Genomic DNA, 23,774 nt, shown 5'->3' with positions numbered 1-23,774 from the left:
GCCACTAAGGCCTTCGGTGTCGCAACCGCTACACCAAAGGCGAAAAATTCGGTTAGAATTTTGTAATTTGCTACACCAAAATTTACTACTTTCACACTAATTATCTATACATTTTACCTTGAGTATAAATTTTGCTACACCGAAATCAAAATCCTGGACTCGCCACTGATATGTTGTGTTGCAAAAATGAGGTTTCTAGCAGTATTTATTTAGTTTTGATTTTTTGTTGGGCTAACTTTTTAATTGGGCCCGTCCTATGCTATATAACGGTCCTATAGGAGAGTAGCTGCAAATTGTTAGATGAACCTCTCTTTCCTTTCATCACGGTTAAACGGTATACACACTTTCCACCGGTCCAACACAACTATAACCCGTGTCCACGTCAGCCCTAACTCCTCCACCGCCTTTACAGTCCGCATTCTCACAATCTCACCATCGCCATCAATTCGGCCGTCTCTGCAATGCATCTCTTCCCCACCTTCACGAATTTCATTTTCATCACCATTGTTAGGCACTTCGGCCCTTACCTTCCTTCCACCATTTTATCATAGCTAAAAATGCATGAAGAATGATGTCAATGGCAATTACCTAGGTTTGGAACTTACTTTAGAAATATCAGACTTTAAAACTCTTTAACAAATAAATGGTTTTAACTTAAATACTCATATTTTTATATTGAAAATTATAAGTCTTAAACAAACTTAAAATTTTAAGTAGGTAAATCACAATTTTAACTTGCCCATTTCACATCTATTCTTCTAAAAAGAATTGAACTTTAAACTAACTTAGAATACTGCTATTAAGGAAACGAATCTTGTAGCTCCTCCTTCAAGCAATGTATAATTCATACAATCTTTTGTATTTCCATATTTTGTTATTAGTTGCACAAATATTGTAATTAGTTATTTTCTTTCCTATTTTCTAGCATTAGGTTTAGTATATAAACTCATGTAGTACCTTTGCATAATTTATTCAATATACATACAATTAATCCTCAATATTGTCCCTTCTCTTATATGGTATCAATCGCCTTCGATCCTCGACATTGTTTTTCTCGACCATGGCCAGTCATGCCCTCATCCTTCCCAACGCCAATGAACCCGCCACACCCATTATCTTTGTTAACCTCTCCCAATGCAAAACCCTTACCACTACTAACTATACCCAATGGTCCTTCCAAATCCAATCCTTTCTTCAAGGCCTTGAACTATTCCAGTATGTAGACGACTCTCTCAAATGCCCACTTGCTATTGTCAAGGTCGACAACCGGCAATCCCCTAACCCTGCCCACACAACCTGGACTCGGCAGGACCAACTCCTCCTCGCCTCACTCGTTGGTACGCTTGACAGTACCATCACCCCTCTCGTCACACAATCTAAAACATCCCATGAAGTTTGGTCCGTCCTTGCCTCCACCTTTGCCAACCCCTCTCGACGGTTCCTCGCTTCCCATATCAAATATAGGTTCCTTTACACTTTCCTCTAATTCTTCTTCCCTTATTTTTAGTAATGTTCTTCATGTTCCATTAATTGCTCGTAAAATATTATCTGTCTCTCAATTTTGCACGGATAACAATGTTTCTATTGAATTCTCACACTCTCGTTTCGTTTTTAAGGATATCACGGGCTGGATCCTTCTCCACAGACCAATTGATCGTGGGATATACACCTGGAACCCGTCCTCCTGTCAAGCTCTCACAGCCACCTCGTCATCTTCAACACTCCTATGGCACCATAGGCTCGGCCATCCATCGTCTAATGTTTTTTCTTTTCTCAAACAAAACTTTAATTTATCTATTCCTAGTTCTAGCTTCGATTTTTGTCATTCCTGCAAAATTAATAAAAGTCACAAGTTACCTTTCTCCGTTTCTTCGATTACGTCCAAAGCTCCTCTTGAATTGATTTTTTTCTGATGTTTGGTCCTCGTCAGTTCTATCTCATGACAATTTTAAATATTACGTTATATTCGTTGATCACTTTACTAAATACACTTGGCTTTATCCACTCAAAAAGAAGTCGGATACAATTACTGTTTTCCAACAATTTCGCCTCCTTGTTGAAAAATATTTCAATAGGCCAATTATTCAAATGTTTTCCGACAATGGAGGTGAGTACATCAAAATTACGCCATCTCTTCTTCAGCACGACATTTCTCACCTCACGAGTCCACCTCACACTCCCGAACACAATGGTTATGCGGAACGTCGTCACCGCCATAATATAAAGATTACAAAGAATATTTCCATTTTCTAATAAATATTGCTTTATTTTTTTGTCATATAAGGCTTTATATTAATGACTACCAACTTTAATTTGAAAAACAAAGTTTAATTAACGAATTCATGGATATGGGGTGAATATGTGAGAATTGTATGAAGTATTATTCATTGTTTGTTAATCATACCCTTATTAAATCGATGACACTATATTATTTTTGTGGACATATACTTATGTAACTAACTAAACAACAGTTTATGAGAGTTAGTTATATTCTTAAGATTAGTCAATATGAGGTTGGATATAAATATCCCAATTCTGTTGTAAATCAATATATCTATCTATCTATATTAATAAAGGAAACTTTTTTCGAGCGATTACAGAGAGTCCAACTTTCTTGAAATACTTAGTGATTTAAAATAAATATATAAATAGATAGAATAATACATATTACATATATTATTATACGTCCAGCATATCTAACAGTAAACATTAGATTCTAGGATTCTATTTGGGACTAAACTTTTACTTTATGGCTTATGCATATATATACACGCATAATTGCACAAATATGACACATTGATGCATTTGTAATTGATCAAATTTGATTGTATGTGTGTATATATATATATAAGCATATGATGATGATTGTTTTTAGCATGTATAATTTAACGTGATTTTTTTAAAGATTAATTTTCATCTCATATTTGACAAGTTTAATGATTTTTGCTTTTTGTAGGTGGTATTGATGCTGTATATGAAGATTAATAATCACGGTTTATTACGGATTTACTCTCCAAACTACAAGGGATTTCATGCTCATTATAGGTAACTTTAATTTGTTTGTTTGTTACTTTGTTTGTAGTGCAATTGGATTAGTGAGTTGTGTTATTCGAAACAATGCAGAAACGGAAGGAGAAAGGAAATACCAGTCGAAGACGGAAAAATAAGCGATGAGAAAAACCCGAATGTAGTGCCGTGTATAAACCACTGCCTTGAAAACTATTTCTCCGATGACGACCGTGGTGGCGATCACTAGTGCCGGTAGTTCCCCAAGGTTAACACTACAGCCCCACCAGATTCCGCCCACTCGGAACTGTGAGACTTGGAACGAAGAAAATATCAGTACCCAGAATTTTATGAGAGAGCAGAGAAGACGAGAGAGAAGAGAGTTGAGTTTTTGTGTGATTTAGAAGCTGCTGAAGACTCGAATTTATAGCAAGCCAGGAGCAGTTACAGGAGCCAAAACCGACTCCTGAAACTGTGCCTCAAATCCGAGTTAGTGGGAGAAAGACTCTCCCCACTAACAGTCAGGTTGACTGACTTATTCAACACAACTAACAACAAAAAAACAGCCCAATTCATAACTCGGCTCCGGCCCAAAAAGATAGGCACAGCCCGCCGCAGGCGATTGCCAAATCCCGAATCCCGAATCCCGAATCCCGAATCCCGAATCCCGAATCCCGAATCCGGATCCGGGCCGGGCCGGGCTCGGGCACGGGCGCGTGTGCGAGCTGAATTAAGCACCTCGCAAAGCTTCCACAAAAGCCTCCCATGACCCACTAGTGATATGGTAAGGAGGGTGGGTATATATAAACCCATAAAACTTCCTTTTCCTCACCAATGTGGGACAATTGGAAACACTCCAAAGGCAATAAAAGCCCCTATATTTCCAACAATCCCCACTAGGGGCGCGAGGAGACAGAGAAAGAAATTCTGGGTAAAGGAAGGATTGGATACTTAGGTATCAATATCTTTCGATTTGAATTGACACTTTAGTGAAATGAGGAAACAACTTACTTACGGCGAGAGAATATCTTGCGATTTGAATTCCTAGTGAGCTTGATCGATACCCCCACAACACATATCATACCTTGATTAAGATCGTTCCGCGAAAGTGCAACGCGCTCTTTTAGAGTAATGCGTTTAACTTGGTATTGGCAGACATGTTCACATGACTTCTCATAGTCTTGTGATCATCACACCTGCATAGGTGGCTCAAGTGCTTCTCAACAGCACTTCTCACGTGAGTCATTAAGGACCTAAGTCCAACCTGGTGTATGATCCATCAAGTGCGTCTCAAAAGCACCACCATTAAGGCTATGAATCATACAACGCCATAGGAATAGAAGCTTTAGACTTAGTCAAGTCTCACTCTTGACCTAAGGACTTAAGCCCCATTCCCCTCGACGTATCAACGACTAGTCTCCTAGCCAGCCCTTTAGTAAAGGGATCAGCAAGATTGTTTTCGGACTTCACATAGTCCAAAGCAATCACTCCGTTGTCTTGGAGTTGTCTAACTGCAGCATGCCTTATTCGAATGTGTCTCTTCTTTGAATTGTAGACACTATTCTTTGCAACACCAATAGCAGCCTGCGAGTCACAGTGTAGGGAGACCGGTGTTAGCCGTCCGCCCCATCCGGTATATCGGCCTAAAAGGTTTCTCAACCATTCGGCCTCTTGTCCGCCAACTCAAGAGCTATGAACTCAGATTCCATGGTGGAGCGTGCAATACAAGTCTGTTTAGAAGACTTCCACGATATAGCACCTCCACCCATGGTAAAGACATAACCACTAGTAGAACAGATCTCATCGTTACCTGCAACCCAGTTCGCATCACAATATCCCTCTAACACAGCAGGAAATTTACTATAATGCAAACATAAGTCTACTGTTCCTTTTAAGTACTTTAGTAAACGACGAAGAGCATTCCAGTGTTCATTACTAGGGTTATGTGTATAACGACTCAGTCTACTAACTGCATAAGCAATATCTGGTCGAGTACAGTTCATTAAAAACATCACACTACCTAGGATTTTAGCATACTCTTCTTGGGAAACACTCTTGCCCAAGTTTTTACACAAGTGTACACTAGGATCATAGGGTGTTCTAGCAGGCACATCATCAAAGCAGTTAAACTTTCTCAACACTTTTTCAACATAATGAGATTGACTTAGACAGATTCCATTGGGGTTTCGGATGACCTTAACTCCTAGGATAACATCAGCTTCTCCTAAGTCCTTCATCTCAAAATGTGATGACAAAAAATCTTTGGTTCTAATTATCACCTCTAAATTATTACCAAGTATTAACATGTCATCAACATAAAGGCATATAAGCACACAATCGGATTCTATTACCTTTGAATAAACACATGAATCAGAATTGTTAACCACATAGCCATTACTTATCAAAGTGTTGTTAAATTTCTCATACCACTGTTTAGGTGCTTGTTTCGATCCATAGAGTGACTTGTTCGGTTTACACACTTTACTCTCTTGACCCTCAATCACAAAACCTTCAGGTTGAGACATATAGATCTCTTCCCTTAGTTCACCATTCAAAAAGGCAGTTTTAACATCCATCTGATGTATAACAAGGTTATGAATAGCAGCTAAGGCGACAAGAGTCCTAATAGTCGAAATTTTGGTCACGGGAGAGTAAGTATCAAAATAATCAATACCCTTCTTTTGTGTAAAGCCTCTAACTACAAGTCTAGCTTTGAACCTCTCTATTGTACCGTCAGGTCTCATTTTCTTTTTAAAGATCCATTTACTCGTAATGGGTTTACTACCTTTAGGTAAATCAGTCAACTCCCAAGTCTGATTTGACACAATAGAGTCAAGTTCACTTTTAATAGCATCTTTCCAAAAATTAGCATCAATGGATTTCATTGCCTCACTATAAGTTTTTGGGTCATCTTCTATTAAAAAAGCTGAAACAAACTCATCACTAGCACAAACAGTGTATCCTAGTTCAGACAACATAGTTGTATCATAATCATCACCAAAGTTCTTTGGGCATCTAGGTCTTTTACTTCTTCTAGGTTCAACAGGAACATCAATAGAAGTGCTACTACTACTAGCATGTGAAGACAAATCATGAGATGCAACAGATAAACTAGGAGATGGTACAACAGTTTTTACGAAAGGGAAAAACATGCTCAAAAAATTCGGCATCTCTAGCCTCAGATATAGAACGGTCACTCAAAGACATAAATCTATAAGCAGAGCTATTTTGAGCATAACCTATAAACACACAATCATAGGTCTTAGGTCCAACGGTAGGTCTCCTAAAATCAGGTAAGCCCACTTTAGCCAAACACCCCCACACTCTAAGGTAACTTAGGTTAGGAGGATAGCCCTTCCAAATCTCATAGGGGGTCTTGTCAATTTTCTTATGAGGTACACGGTTAAGAATGTGACAAGCAGAAAGTATTGCTTCCCCCCACATATCGTCAGATAGGCCAGAACTTAAAAGCATAGCATTCATCATTTCTTTTAAGGTTCTATTTTTACGTTCAGCTACACCATTGGATTGGGGTAAATAAGGTGGACTAGTCTCATGTATTAAACCGTTTGCAGCACAAAAGTCAGCTAGATAACTGGATTTATACTCACCACCTCTATCAGATCTTACCCTTTTAATTTTTCTGTCAAGTTGGTTCTCAACTTCATTCTTAAAGTTTATAAAAGAGTGTTCAGCTTCATCTTTAGTCTTAAGCAAATAGACACGGGTGTATCTAGAACAATCATCTATAAACGTAACATAATAATTCTTGCCACCTCTACTTGCAACATTTTTGAAGTCAGCTAGGTCGGTGTGAATTAATTCAAGAAGACTCGTGTTCCTAGTAGTCACAGGTTTACTAGGTTTCTTTGTAAACTTAGCCTCAACACAGCTAGCACATTTAGAGAATTCTTGACTCGTCAAACTCGGAATTAAACTCATAGTTCTAAGTTTTTTAATATAATCCACATTCACATGACCTAACCTACCATGCCAAATATCAATAGACTCAGCGATATAAGCAGAAGAAGATGCAATATTATTAATAGCGAGAATCGAGTTCAATACAAAAGACCCCGGAAAGATAACCCTTGCCCACAAATTCCCCATTACGCGACATTACCACCTTGTCAGCCTCAAAAACAAGTTTCAAACCAGCTTTGTTTAATAAGGCACCAGACACAAGGTTTCGACGCAATGAGGGTACAAATAAAACATTACTGAGAGCAAGTGTTTTCCCCGAGGTGAGTTTGAGAAAGATCTTGCCTTTGCCTGTGATCTTTGCAGATGAAGAATTACCCATGTAGACGCATTCCCCATCAGCAACTTCCTCGAACTCAGCAAATAAACCCCTATCAGCACATAGGTGTCTCGAAGCTCCAGTATCCAAGACCCATTCAGCAACATTACCCACCAGATTAGCTTCCACAACCACAGCTGCAATAACATCATCAGTCACAGCAACATTGGCCTCAGCAGATTTCTTCTCAGAACATTGGTAGGCTTTGTGACCAGCTTTTCCGCACACATAGCAGACAATAGGACCCTTAGCAGCTTTCTGAATCTTAGGAACCGGTTTGGTATGCTTCCCTGGACCATTCTTCTTAGCAGGACCCTGGTTCTTACCCTGACCAACCTTGGCCTTACCCTTACCCTTATAATTCTCAGCATTAGACGGACCACCAGACTCAACCAAATTAGCTTTAACAGCAGGAACAGTCACAGATTGACTAGCAGGAAGGTCTTTAAGGCGATTAGCCTCCTCGGTCCTCATATGTCCTATAAGTTCTTTAAGGGACAGGTCTTTCTTTTTATGCTTAAGTTGGTTTCGGTAATCAGACCAGGAGGGAGGGAATTTCTCTAGCAGAACATTAGCTACGAAAATATCATCAAGTTTCATGCCCTCATTCACAACATCAGCACATAAGTTTTCATAGACATGGACTTGATCCATGATAGATTTCCCGTCAGCCATCTGAAATCCCAACCATTTTCCCACAACATACTTCTTTTTCCCAGCATCATCAGCCCCATACTTAGTTTCTAAAGACTCCCAAATAAACTTAGCAGACTTATTCACAGCAAATAAGTCGAAAAGGGTGTTAGTCATATTATTCAGAATATGCCACCTAGCAGTTTTGTTATCTTTTACAAATTTCGCAATGTCCTCTTCATTAGACTTAACATCTTTTGCAGCAGGAGGGGTCGTCTCAACATCAGTAGGGGTGATAGGTTTAGGCGGGTCATTAAGTAAAACATAATCAATTTCTAACTGCTCAAAATACATCAAAAGTTTCTGGGACCAACGCTTATAATTGTGACCGTCTAACGACTCCAATTTCGCCAATTCAGGAGCAATTTTCGACATAACAGACATAGTTACAGCAACTAAATAGTTTTCAAATTGTTATTCGAAACAATGCAGAAACGGAAGGAGAAAGGAAATACCAGTCGAAGACGGAAAAATAAGCGATGAGAAAAACCCGAATGTAGTGCCGTGTATAAACCACTGCCTTGAAAAATAAGCGATGAGAAAAACCCGAAGCTGCTGAAGACTCGAATTTATAGCAAGCCAGGAGCAGTTACAGGAGCCAAAACCGACAAAAAAAACAGCCCAATTCATAACTCGGCTCCGGCCCAAAAAGATAGGCACAGCCCGCCGCAGGCGATTGCCAAATCCTAAATCCTAAATCCCGAATCCGGATCCGGATCCGGGCCGGGCCGGGCTCGGGCTCGGGCTCGGGCACGGGCACGCGCGCGTGTGCGAGCTGAATTAAGCACCTCGCAAAGCTTCCACAAAAGCCTCCCATGACCCACTAGTGATATGGTAAGGAGGGTGGGTATATATAAACCCATAAAACTTCCTTTTCCTCACCAATGTGGGACAATTGGAAACACTCCAAAGGCAATAAAAGCCCCTATATTTCCAACAAGTTGAATTAATTTAGGGTGGGTGGGTTTAAAGGTGGTGGACCAGGTGGATTATCCGGATGATCCGAAAGAGTTGTTGCGGACTATGGAAGTGAAGAAGGTAGGGATGAAACCGATCCTTGAATTACCAATCCCGTGCACTTTGTGATGAGAAGATTTAGGAAGTTTTAGAACGCTGAACGAATGTATTGTTACATTCACCTCATCTCCTTTCTCCACTCCTCCGGTATCCAAGTCCGACGTGGACTAACCAAACCCAAATTCGCCCGTGCTGAAACCGAATTTGGGTTTGGTTTATCGCCCGATCATTACTCAATAAACAAATTGGAATCAGATTGTGCAGATGTTAATAGTGCGATAAGGATTAGATAAAAAATGACCATTAATATTCAAAACAATACGTTGCTTACAATAAATACCCAGTTTTCACCACACAAAAAAAAAAAAAACAATAAATACCCAGTGATACAAGATGAGAGGAAATAACTATTTGAACAGGTGCTCAAGTAGATAAATCACACGAAATTTTACATCTAAAACTATTTAAAAGATTATTGATTTAAAAGAGAAATCGACTTCAATAAGAATGAGGGTTTTCAGACGAACAAATGTATATTGGGGGGGCATAAATAGCAAAAGTTGGGTTTTGCCAAATCAACCGAAATGATAAGAAAAGATGAATTCTTTATGAGAAGCAATTACACAGCCTGATTTTTAGGGTTTTTAAAGAGTTATGTTTAATTTGGGATTGTAGAAAGTTAAGGCGGGAAAAAAAAAGTTTAGTGGTTACTATTTTATTATAGGGTTATTTCATAACAATAATCCATCCTATTGGTGGTCTGCAATAATCACACTATCCTATTAATAATCCCAATTAAATCCAACCTAAGCACCATATCTTCTAATAACGAACCAGCTGATATTTTTTTTGATGTTTATGTTGGAATATTTGATAGTTTTTGGACAATCTAGATGATATATGTGAAGTTTATGTGTAATATTTCAAGTGATGAATCAAGAACTTGGTTTATTTGATACACATAAACTTCAAAAAATATCAGTTGGTTCGTTATTAGAAGGTATGGTGTTTAGGTTGGATTTAATTGGGATTATTGATAGGATAGAGTGATTATTGCAGACTACCAATAGGATGGATTATTGTTATGAAATAACCCTTTATTATATTGTATAAATAATCAGCGTTTATTACAGATTTACTCTAACTACAAGCATTTCATGCTCATTATAGATAACTTTAATTTGTTTTCTGTATTTTTAATGTATTAATATCGTACTTTATTTTTTAGAAGTTTATCAACGATTTTATACGTCTTTTATCGAGGCATAACTTGATGTCTCTTTTTTAACAAAAACGAGTCACGTTAGGATTTGTTTATTTGATTCATGATGTTTATATCTGCTTTGTTACATGTTTCATCTCCCATAGATAATAACAATGTGTTGTGAAATATAGAGTATGAAGAATTAGAGAGAGAAACTCAAGAGAAAGTAAGGGAGACAAAACTATATTCTTATTCCATTATGAAGGGTATATATATACAATACAATGGGAGAAGTTTCCATAAGACAATATATTCTAGAGTATTCTAAGATATGGACATCCATATAATAATATTTCATAACACTCCTCCTTGGATGTCCATTATTGAAGAAGATGTCTCGTTAAAAACCTTACTAGAAAAACCCCATGGGAAAAACGCTAGAAAGGAAAAGAGTACAATAATCTTCAAACACGCATAATAATAACTGCCTCGTTAAAACCTTTCTGTGGAAAACCCAGTGGGACAAAACCATAGATAAGGAAAAAGAGTACAGCACGTGTTTACTCCCCCTGATGATGATTACATAACTTGATGTATCTTAAAAATGATCCATGCTTTGACATTGCTTCTTGATGATCGTTGAAGTAGTACTCATTGTGGTTGATAAACTTGAATCTTCACTCAATAGAAATTCATGACCGCTTCGATATCATATTTCTTTGAGATTTCAGTCTGGATATAATCATTTCATTATCTCTTGGATCTTCGTTTCAATTAATACTTTCGCAATAATGATATAGTTTCTCCTCAATAAACGACATAACATTATATGTCTAAAACAATTGTCATCTTAACAATCACGATGACATGATCACTATAGCGTAATAATGCGCTTATAGTGCTACCTCATTAAAACCTTGCTAGGAAAAACCCATTGGGATAAAAAAAAAACCTAGTCGAAGGGAAAAAGAGTGTAGCTTTCCTTCGTGAATTCATTGTATTCAAGAGAATCAATCCCGATCATTATTGAATAATTCATCTAATACCTTTGAACGATTTTATTTGCTAAATAAACCGTATATGTATGGATTGACATTTTTCATTGTAGATTTTCACTACATTATTCTAAACATTATGGTACTTCTGGACCATAAACTAATTTTACATGTTTAGCAAAAACTCATTCAAATTTAAATTCCAATATGCTCAAACATCAAGTTGAGACAATAACTTTTCAAATAAACTCTATAGGAGTTTTGATGTTCCATTTTGAACTAATCACGATATCTTTCAATCGTATTGTAGAGGTTTATATATTTCATCAAGAGTTTTCAGTAACTCAATTGATCAACCATTAACAATTGGTGATCATTTATAAGAGGCTCCTACAAGGAGTTATCCTCAAAGGAGTAGATCATAATATATTTCTCCTTTTTTAAACATTTATTAAAATATAGCAATATAATTAATCATGTGCATGCATATGATATATGTAACTAATTCTAAACAACATTCTAAAACAATGCAATAACTTATATAAAATAAAACTAATTAATATGCAAATGAACTTAATCTCTAAATACACATGATGATGACTCGATAATGCAAACTGTACAGTTTCTTTTCCAATATTCATAATTGTAATTGACTTTAAGTCAATGGATGGACTTCAGGTCCATGAGCTCATTCATAATCATTGATTATGTGTCAACAATAAAATTGGACTTATTTATAAGATCCCCATTATCTAGTCCATTAAATTCCGCGCGCAAATGCATATCGGTTTTTTTAAATATATCGATATATAATTTCAACATCTCGCGATATTGTCAGTACTGAATCAGTGATATCTGAATATATTTGGTACCATTCCTTTTCTATATAGGCCATCTATTATCATTCAGATATCTATGTCACTTCGGGACATCCAAATTTCTTTACTCCATAGGAGTACCAACTGCCCATGCTTGCCGTTTTCTTATTACTTGAAATATGTGAACCGATATGACTCTCACACTACATTCCACGTGTGGCTATTGTTCAATTTGGCAAGAATTTAATTTTCATTACATATATTTTCTATGACTAATTTATAGCTCGCTATACCACATATAAGGCTAATCTGTCTATAATTAAATCATAAATTTTAATGTATGAACATATTTTGATAAGGTGATGAAAGTGGTATCATAATACATCTTCATAACCAAATGAATACCATCATTTCTAATTTCATGAACCTCTATTTGATGTATTTCATATTGAAAACAAACCACTGAACTTCAGGTCCAGTTGAGGATAATATACTTGTTTGTTTTTACCAGCTTTTCCTTATCATATATTCTCCCCCTAAGGTGGTAAAAACTATCTATACCAGATATATTTAATGGGCAATAAATCATTATATCCACCTTAATTGTCTTATGCAGTTGGTTTTTCAATGTGCTGAATCACAATGCCCAATTGGGAGACTAACGATTCCATATAATAATCAAACTGTGATCTCCAATATCAAATATACTCAGTCTTCGTGTAATATCTTGCCTTTAATAAATTTACACGAGAGAGGTTCAGCACTTATATTTTCCTTAGGATAAACTTCAGGTTTATCAAAACGGGTATAATAAGAACCCGGATGGCCTTACTATGTCACATCTGAATTATTTCATGTCAACTTTCTAAGAATCCGGCCAGATAAATGATGTGACATTGGACACAACATGTGTCTCAATATTTAGGCAAGACTTATCAATATTCCAATAAGGAACGTGACCATATTACTCTTTGAATATTTTCATATATATTTTTTTTTCTCTTTGCAAATTTCAAAATGTACGTTAATATATCTAACATGCCAAAAACTCATAAAATACTGACACAATTTATACAATTAATTGCCATTATATACTTGGACAACCAAATATCATCCTGACTAATATAAATCAAAACTTCAGTTTTAAAATTATGTCGACAATGTAATTAGATTGGTTTATCTAAGAAGAATATCACGTGACAATGATTAAACCAAAACCAACTCATGCTAATATGCTACAATTAATCATAATTTTGTAAAAACAATTACCAAATTATCAAAGTCAACGTATTATAACAACAAAACAATAGCGTGAAACCCAAATAGCTAAAACTAGGCAGTGAATTAGGACATATGGCAATATAAAGCCATTACACATTTACATCTATAGCTAAAAAGAATGGATTGAATTTAGACACTTTTACAAAAAAAGGTATGTATCCGCTGAGGTTAATAAACAATTGACTAGTAGATCATGAACGGACCAATACGCTCTAAAACAACTAGCGACAAACAACCAAATTAAAACAACTTTCAAATATAATACGGAGTACTAATAAGTTATTCATACTTTAACATAACCCGAGAAAGAATAGTTAGAATATTTGTAAACATTATGAACTTCAACTCATAATTTCATTATTTGCAAGCACTATAATTTTCAGGCCATAATATAAGTGTCAAAATTTAACCAATAAATAAATTTTTTTGTTTTTTCCGTTTTCATATCGAATTGCGATCATATATATGAGTCTCACATCACTTTTTATGAGATATTTGCTCAATTAAGACCACATCCTTAAGCTCAATTAAGGCTTCTTTACAATTGGCTCGCTAAATGCCATATTATTAGGCTCAATTAAGGCCGCAAAGTTAGGCTTATCATAACGCCATATTCTTGATTTGTGTTACAGACATAGTCTTTATGAGATGTCACATTCACTTCAAAGAATGGATCAAATTTCATATCTCATTATACTGTTCAATTTCAGGTGAACAAGAATCAAGTCGCAAATAAATTTGTCTTTCATAAAGACCGCTTTAAACTCAACAGCGGTTTATATTCTCATAGACGTGGATTTCTAGCCACTAGCATTTACAGGTGAACTTCTGGCCACTTACACTTATACAATATAATATATTGTACTGATGAGACGGTGTTAAATTATTACACACCTTTTAAAACTTTGAACTTCAGGTCAAAGTCATTACGTGGACATATCTGCTCATCTTTATAAAATAAATCTTTGGAACTTCAGGTCCAACATTATACGATATGTCCTCTATCAGAACTTGTTTGAATATATGAACTTTTTTATATTACCAAATCAACCAATAATACTTCCAGAGATATCCAAGATCGCAAAATCAAGTTTGGTCAAATTCGACATAATTAACTATCAAGAAAATAAAACAAGTTAATTATAATACGATTAAACGAAATACAGTATACAAACAAAATAACGAAACATAATTAATCAAGGTAAAACGTAAGATTAACGAGATGTGCATTATCATGGATTGTGTAAGTTATAAAAACAAACACACGTCTATTATCATGCATGGTTGTGTTAATTTATAAAAACAATACATACATGGCCGACATATTTCAAAGTGACATATTTCAAAGTGACAAAGTGTTTTTGCATGTGTAACAACTAACGTGTGTATCAGTTTGCATGCTGTTTGTATATGGAAAATTTAAAGTGACAAAGTGATTGATACCTGTGTATTGTTTTATACTTTTTCACGACAATAGATTAGAGAAAACGTACCTGCTCAATAGGTTGTGCAGTATTCGAAAATAAAATAAAATTAGGGTTAGAGACTCGTGCTGATAACGTGTTGTGAAATATAGAGTATGAAGAATTAGAGAAAGAAAGAGAAAGTAAGGAGAAAAACTATATTCTTATTCCATTATGAAGGGTATATATATACAATACAATCTGATAGGAGAAGTTCCATAAACAAATATATTCAGAAGATTAAGATATGGACATCCATATAATAATATTTCATAACACAATGTTTATTCTAATTTCGCTTTTCTTTTCCTTCCTCCTTGCAGTGTAATGTCAAATATTATCGAATAACGTATATGCAAAATATATTGACAAGTCAAAGATCTGATGGGAGGGCAGCAAATATATTGACAAGTCAAAGATCTGATGCGAGGGCAGCAAATAAACTTTAGTTATATGGAATAGTTGTTTTTATACTACTTTAATAAGCCTAAAATAACAACAAATGACCGGAAAGAGGGAGTAATACGCAGTACACACTTTTACATGGTGAAAGTAATACTTTTAAAATTTGTAAATAATAAATTGACTAATTGCATACAACAAGCGTATTTACCCACAATAAATGTCTTGAGCAACAATCTCTCAATAATGTATAGAGATGGAGTACTACTTTACAATTTAAGGTAAAAATGGTACTACGCGTAATAAAGAAAGATAAAAAAGATACACTTATTATGAAAATAGGTAAGAAATTAAGAAACATTTTAGATGACGATCAACAATAAAAGGGTACCAAAAACACATATAAAGGGGTACGACATAATGATATCTCAATTATTCAGTACGACATTATTTATTCTGAGCATAGTTCAATCAACATAGAGTTAGACTTTGAATTGAATCTTTTCATGGGAAGGTTTTATATAACGTGACGTTCTATAATGCGAGATTCATCAGATGTTTATAATAAAAAATTTTATAACGTGACGTTCTATGATTATGCAATTAGTTTTTCAAAAATTTAATATCATACATGGATAAAACACCACACAAACAAGGTAGCATATAGTTTCGATCATAAAACATTTTTTGATTACTACGTTGTCCACGACAAAGCATTACAAATAGGCCCGTGCATCGCACGGGCATTAAATCTAGTATATATATATATATATAAAAGAGGCTTTTTTCAGGCACTGTGAGAAGACTCCAAATTTTCTAAAACACTTAAATAAAATATACATAAAAAAATCACTAAATCAAAAAATCAAAAGATAAAATTTATGCAATAATCTATCTATATATATATATAAAAGAGAGTTTTTTCGAGCGATCTGAGAGCGTCCACATCATCAAAAATAAATTTAGGAAAGTATAATTTTTGATGTAAAAAATAAAGTGGAAAATCTTTTAATTATTATAATATGTATATTTCCTAAATTATATTCAAGTGATATTTCCAATCTTATATCAAACTTTTACATTTCATTTGTCAAAAAAAATATTGTTAAAAAAATTATGAAAATAATATAATTAGCTTTGTGGTAAAAAATGCTATCATTAGAGTATAAATTTCATATTATTTACACATATTAAAGATGGTGTACTTCTAATATGTAAAATTGTGTACTTTTTAGTATGTTTTGTCCCACATTGGAAAATAAGTAGGTGTGGTGAACATACTACATATAAATAGTAGAATTGTCCCACATTGAAAGATTAGTATAAGGTGGGTGATTCTATAATTATAAATAGGAGGCAAACTTTGAACTTATGCATCAACCCAAAATCTTTTGAGTCTCTTAAGTATTTTCTTGGAGAGCTCTTAAAAGTTTATATCATTATATTTTCTACCTATAGATTTTATATGTCTCGCATTGAAAAATAATGTAGGTGTGGTAAATATACTACGTTTAAATAATATAATTAGAATTGTGTTTAAAAAAAAATGTAGGTGTGTTAAATATACTACGTTTAAATAATATAATTAAAATTGTGTTAAAAAAAATCCTATCATTAGAGTATAGGTTCATATCATTTGCACATATTTTAATTATGATAAAAAAAATAAAAAAAAACGTATGAATATTAATAGATGTATTTTCTTATTATTAAGTCGAGTTGGATGTCGAATTAGGTTTAAAAAATATGGTGTACTTTTAAATATGTTATTCATCTCACATTGAAAAATAATGTAAGTGTGATAAATATATACTACGTATAAATAGTTGAATTGTCCCACACCATAAGATTATCATAGGTGGGGTGAGTTGCAACGGGGTAATTAACTTAGTTAAAAAAATTAGTTATAATGTCTTAATATTTACATCTTATGTCTAATCATTTATTTAGACATGATCAAAAGTCAAAACATGTTATTTAAGAGATGTAAAAGATGTTAGATTGATACCTAAGTTCCAATTATGCCTCATATTTATAATCATAAGACCACTACATCTTATGATAATCTTTCAATGTGAGACAATTCTATTATTTTTATATAATCCTACATTATTTTTCAATGTGGGACATATGATATACTAAGAAGTACACAATTTTATTATGTACAAATTATATGAAACCTATACGCTAATGATTTCATTTTTACCACGAATCAAATTTGTTATTTTCATAATTTTCTTAATGATATTTTTTTGCTAAATGAAATATAACATTTTTTATATAAAAATTAGAAACATCACTTGAATATAATATAGGAAATAAATTTTATAATAATTTAAAGTTTCTCCACTTTATTTTTTACATAAAAAAATATTATTTATAATACTTTCCTAAATTAATTTTTAAGATCACCCCACCTTATGATAATTTTTTGATGTGGGATAATTCAACTATTTATATGTAGTATATTTACCACACCTACATTATTTTTCAATGTGGGACAAATAACACACGAAAAAGTACACCATCTTTTTGCACCTATTTCGATATCCAAACCGATTTAATAATGAGAAAATATTATACTATCTATTTATATTCGCACGTTTTTTTTTTCATTTTTTGTATAATTAAAATATGTACAAATGTTATGATTTAAATTACCTTTTTTTTCCTAACACGACTTTTAAGATGTAATTGAGGGAGCAATAGAATGTATAAACAAATGCAAAATATTTTCTTTTTCTGGTGCGATTTTGATTAATGGTTAAAAATTATGATGTATTTTAGTTACTCAAATGTAATGAGGCATAATAGTTACCTATATTTGAAAGTTAGAAAAATTTAATTCTACTATTTATCAATGTAAAAAAGCTCATTATTGATTTGTTTGTGGATTTAAGATCTTTTTATGCAACACTTGATTGTATTATAATTCATAAATTTTCTATTTTAGTGCAGAGATTATCATTATATGATACAAACAAATTTATGTATATTTAGCACCCATTTTATTTTTTAATTATGACTTTGTCTTAAATAAAGTTATTATACTATCGATTGTCTTAAAATAAACATTATAATATCACTAATATAGTAATATATAATCGCTTTTATAAATATCTACGTGATTAATATTTGTACGGTATTGTTGTAACTAAGGTTTGCCGTTAAAACAAACTCTTATAAGAACTCTCTAAGATAATTTTTAAGTGATTCAAAAGATTTTGGGTTGATACCCCTAAGTTATGACTCATATTTATAATCATGTGATACCTTACCTCATGATAATCTTCTAATGTGGGACAATTCAACTATTTATATGTAATATTTTTTGATGTAAAAAATAAAGTGAGAAGCTTTTAATTATTATAATATTTATTTCCTATATTATATTCAAGTGATGTTTCTAATTTTTATATAAAAAAAATTTTACATTTCATTTGGCAAAAAAATATCATTAAGAAAATTATGAAAATAACATAATTTGATTCTTGGTAAAAATGATATCATTAGCGTGTAGATTTCATATAATTTGTACATATATAAAATTGTGTACTTCTTAGTATGTTGTTATATGTCCCACATTGAAAAATAATGTAGGATTATAAAAAAAATAATAGAATTGTCCCATATTGAAAGATTAACATAAGATATAGTGGTCTTATGATTATAAATATGAGGCATCCTTGGAACTTAGGTATCAACCTAACATCTTTTGCGTCTCTTAAATAAGATGTTTTGACTTTTGATCATATCTAAATAAATAATATAAGATGTAAATATTAAGACCTTATAGCCATTTTTTTTTGGCTAAGTTAATTACCCCGTTGCAACGCACGGGCATCCAAACTAGTATATAGTAAAATATAGTATTAGTGTATATGAATTTGAGTGGAACGTAAGAGTAATAATATATGATTAATATACTTATATAAATACATACATATATCCTCCATCTACCCATCTTCGAGAAAAATAGATGATTGCCCGTGTTTTTTGTGTTGTGATATTTTAGGAAACATGCATATATATTTTGTAGTTTAGATAGTCCCGTCTCATATTACGGTTTAGCATTATTGTAAATCATTCATTTGTAATTTTGATTTTTTTTACTTAGATGGTTGAATTCTATTTGTTACAGGAAGCAATGACGACAATTCAACAGTAGCAACGGTTCATCCTCTTAAATTGACGTAAGCGGTAAGAGCATCAATATGAAAATCCTTACCCTCGCATGTATATTGTAACTTTTTTGTAGCATACTACACCAATTCTATGAAAATTTGGAATATACATGTACTAATACACCTTTCTCTAAGGTCTAATTCATTATTTATTTACATTACATTCTATAATTGGTTTGTGTATACTGATGACCGATGTTTAGTTTTTATGATTCTTTCATACTCTGCATGACAGATATTATTGATTATGGCTACGAGTATCGACCGATATGAATGCCACATTGCTTCTTGGCTTTGACAATTTCTACAACATTGTAGACAAGAGACTTGTCAAGCTTGACGTGTTCGATTCATATTGTTTAGGTAATGACATGTTATGCGTTGGATCAAGTCGCGGGACACTTGCATTTATCGGCGAAAATGGAGGGTTCTACGTCACGTTACCCTACGGTGGCGGAGGAAAGAAGTGCAGCTGCCGCAACCCTAACTCTTTGACCCGATTTTACACTAAACTCGGCGATAAATACCACGATGTTGAAACAGTTCTTTGTTATCCCAGTCATCACCCAGAAAATCCAAACCCCAAACAACTACCATGATTTTTATGTTCACTGGCTAGGTGCATGGACTAGGTACCCTAACCTATTCCACAAAGACGATCCGCCTATTGTATATTGTCAGAAGTCTAAAACGGTTTATAAGCTTTTCTGTTAATTTGGTCATTATATATTATATATTGCTCCGTTTTTATCTTTAAATTTACTCTTTAAAATTTGTTTGTTGACGTATGTGCATGGATGAATAAAGTCATCGCTAACTTAATCATTAGCTATTAACAAAATAATGAAAGCAACTTTTTAAATAAGTACGTTTTTTAGATAAGTGGTGCATATAATGTATTTTGGCTACACATTTAACACAAGGCATACACACAATACAAATAATTTAAGAAAGTCAATATGTTTCATTCCTAACTCGAATAATTTGGTTAAATCGTAAATTAATACATGTTTCTAAGAGATAAGTATTAGGAATAGTCGTATAATTGAAAGATAAACTAAATACTTAAATTTTATGTTAAAAAAACCTTCAATTTGACCATGGTAATCTCCAAGTTATTCAAACTACTTAAATTATTATATTAAAATTTTATTTGTTATGCCCCTGAAATTTAATCTAATTTGAGAGTCTAATCTAAAAATATTGATCATAATAAATATATAACTTATTATTAATTTAATAAGTGGATATGATTCTTAGTATTTTTGTATGCATGTATAGAACTAGAAGTTTTTAATAAGTTGGTTTTACATCATTATGTCCATATAAAAATATCAGTTACACAATTACAGTAGAATGTAGGTCTAATTTTTTCATATTATGTGATATGAAAAAAGTTGAGGAGGTAATCATTGTTGCCAATCCAAATAAAAAATATGGACTTAGCTAAGTGTTCTTCAAGTTGTGCTTGCTCTAGAAATGCTGGTTTCAGCACTTTTTCTTTTGTCACACCGAACAATATTACTTGTTCTGCTAGATTCAAACAATTCTGCAAAATACCCAGTAATTTGTTTTAGAGTAGTTTTAATAATTTTAGTTCCGAAATTTCTCGAATTTAATATTTAGGGTGAACTACAAAAGCTTGGTACACTCTATATATAATCAGTAATTATTTAGTCCATTTTAATCTTTAGACGGATATTATAGTACTGTATAAATTATAATCACAAAATGACAATAAAAAGAGAGAAAGGGTAGCGGTTTTTTTATTAGTAACCGTTTCTTACCCGTGGACCGGATTCTGGTAGAATACCGCAACCAGTTGAAGCATAATTGTATCCGGTTAGAGAAGGTGGCTGACTTGGGTGTTTAACAGGGGTCGGATATGGCAGCCCTAGGTACTCGGCTACAAAAAAATATCACTTCAAAGTTAATTCCTATACAATAAGTATCTATTTTGAATTTCGTCTTAATATAAAACTAAATTTGATTATTATTACTATGATTTTTATTACCAAAACGTATATCTCACTCTGTCGTAGTTCAATTTTTTTCAGTAGAGTACGCACTCATAACTTTTTTACTCGTATATTTTGTACTATAAGAATTACATCATTTACCATCTCAACAATAAAAATAAGTCATCTCAAAATAAATAAGATTATATTATCTTTACCAATAAAATCAGGGACGTTTTTGCCGTTGGTAACCCTTCCGGTGGAGACGTTTCCCGGAAAGTCAATACCGTAAGGTTTGTAATTGGCCTTGGCGAAAGGGACGACATTCAACCAATTATTGTTGCCATTATCAGATAAAGAATCTCCAAATACATACAATGCGGGTGCAAGAGGTTCTGATAAACATTTTCTCAAGTGAAAACTCGAAAAACTTACGACAATTAAAAAGGCTAATAATGACTTCATTATCATAGAATGAAGATCTAAGTGAATTAATGGATCGGTTTAGAAAAATGAAAGTTATTGCTTGATGAAAATGTTCCTATAAGATGATTGTATTTATAGTGGAAAAAAATGCAAATTATTATGGTTGTCTTATTATAATAATTCGTTTTTTTTTTCAAGTGAAGAACTTCCATACAACAAACGTTATAGTTTTTTAAATGTATATGTACGCTTGTAAACAACCAAGTACGGTAATATCAAATGGTCCAATATCAAATGGTCCAATATCAAATTATGGAACCTCGATCAAGTGAACAACTTCTATACGACTAACGTTTTTGTGATTTTTTTTTAAATGTATGATAGTCCTTCGTATTAGAGGTGATTAAATGCGGGCTTGGATCGAACATGGGTCAGATTTACGTTAATTTTTTGGCCCAAGGATAAGTGTGTTTGAGACGGGTTAATGGGCTGGGCCTTTGTATTTTTCTTAAAATGACTTGTCCTTACTCGCTTATTTTGCGGGCGGGATGGGCCGGGTTCAGTGCAAATGACAAGTAAAACGTAAAAGTAAAGTACTTCAAGCTAAGCAATAATAAAATGAGTATTCAATTCGAGACATAGGTAAACTCATTAGTCAAATCGACTAGAATCCACTATAATTATTACGGGCTCTGTATTAGTATTCAATTCGAGACATTTACGTTATACTGGTACTATTATTATAATGGATTCTAATATTGATGGGGCATATTCTGCACCCGCTGACCGAGTCAACACATTGAGCAAGGTCAAAGATATCCACGAGCAAGTCAACGACTTAGGCAAAACTTAACCACGACTGCTGCGCTTACTGTCTCTTGTGCATCGGCTAGGACAACTAGCAGTAGGGGCACATATCCGCGAACTCATATCCAAGACCCCTCGGCGGCGAGTCAGGTGCCGCCAGGCCGCCATGGGTCCATCGGCCGAGGGTAGCTCGGTCTTTCCACCTGCTAGCCACTTGTCCACTTGGCCACTACGTGACAAAAGGTGAAAGTCTATAAATACTCCTCAACTCTCATTGAGGAGAGGATCCACAATTTAACCTAAGAATCACTATTCATCTGGTAATATCTTCCTTATCTCTCTACAATATATACTTCGCCAAGTAACAACAACTTATCTCCCGAGTTTGCGACTTGAGCGTCGGAGTGAGTTCGCTCGGTCCAAAGCCGAGCCCTCGGTTTGTTCAGCTTTGTTTCAGAGACCGAAAGGAGAAGCCAACCAAAGACGTCATTCTACAAGCACGGGTGGTAACAAATAACTGCTCTGGAATTACACCTGGAACAATTGGCGCCGTCTGTGGGGATAGATACTAGAAGCTAGTCACATTCATTCCCAAACAAAAAACAAAAACCCACCCAAAAAGCTAAGAAGATGTCAAAACAACAAGAGGTATTCGTGATTGACGAAACCGAATTCTACCATGAGGATACCGTCCATAGTCTCGGAGTTGCGCAGACCCTCCGGCCGGTAATTCAACCGGAGTACGGGATGCCAATAATACCGAGATATGCCGCCGCTGCCGACCAGGTCACCATCATGGGACACGTGGTTGATGCAAAGGCGAAGCAACTCCTGGACCTAATGGTGGTAGTACGCCGACTCACACTCGTCACACCGACAAGAGCGGCGGAACCCGTCCGGGAGACCAGGGCCCAGAATGTGACTCCAAGAGACTTGAACGAGCACCGGAAGAAGCTAGCCCCGTCAAGACGCGGGGGAGCCCAGAGCGCTAGTGGCGGACTCCGAGTCCTTCCCGCACTCACGGGAGGACGGCGTCGCCGCAAAGACCGACGAGGCATTCCCGGAGGAGTGGAAGAAGTCCGACTTCTGAGTCGGAGGAGAAGTCCGACTCACCGAGTCGGGAAGAAGCCCGACTCACCGAGTCGGAGAAGAAGCCCTTCCCCACGGGGAGAGGAGCCGGACTAGGGATGCGAGGAGTCGATCGCCGCGTGTCGTTCGAC

At 34.4% G+C, this 23,774-nt stretch overlaps 1 long non-coding RNA gene across 1 annotated transcript; it reads right to left on the bottom strand.

Moving 5' to 3' along the window:
• Positions 1-20,759: 20,759 nt before the first annotated feature.
• On the bottom strand, positions 20,760-21,949 carry LOC141606423 (uncharacterized). The gene is made up of 3 exons (XR_012526712.1): positions 21,540-21,949; positions 21,151-21,269; positions 20,760-20,912 (listed from the first exon to the last, which is right to left on the bottom strand). It is a non-coding gene; the product is annotated as an uncharacterized LOC141606423 (long non-coding RNA).
• Positions 21,950-23,774: the final 1,825 nt, after the last annotated feature.

Source organism: Silene latifolia, chromosome 10, assembly GCF_048544455.1.
Source record: "Silene latifolia isolate original U9 population chromosome 10, ASM4854445v1, whole genome shotgun sequence".
Classification (NCBI taxonomy): domain Eukaryota; kingdom Viridiplantae; phylum Streptophyta; class Magnoliopsida; order Caryophyllales; family Caryophyllaceae; genus Silene; species Silene latifolia.
The sequence above is the reverse complement of the archived record's forward strand: the minus strand, read 5'-3'. Positions and strand labels throughout refer to the sequence as shown.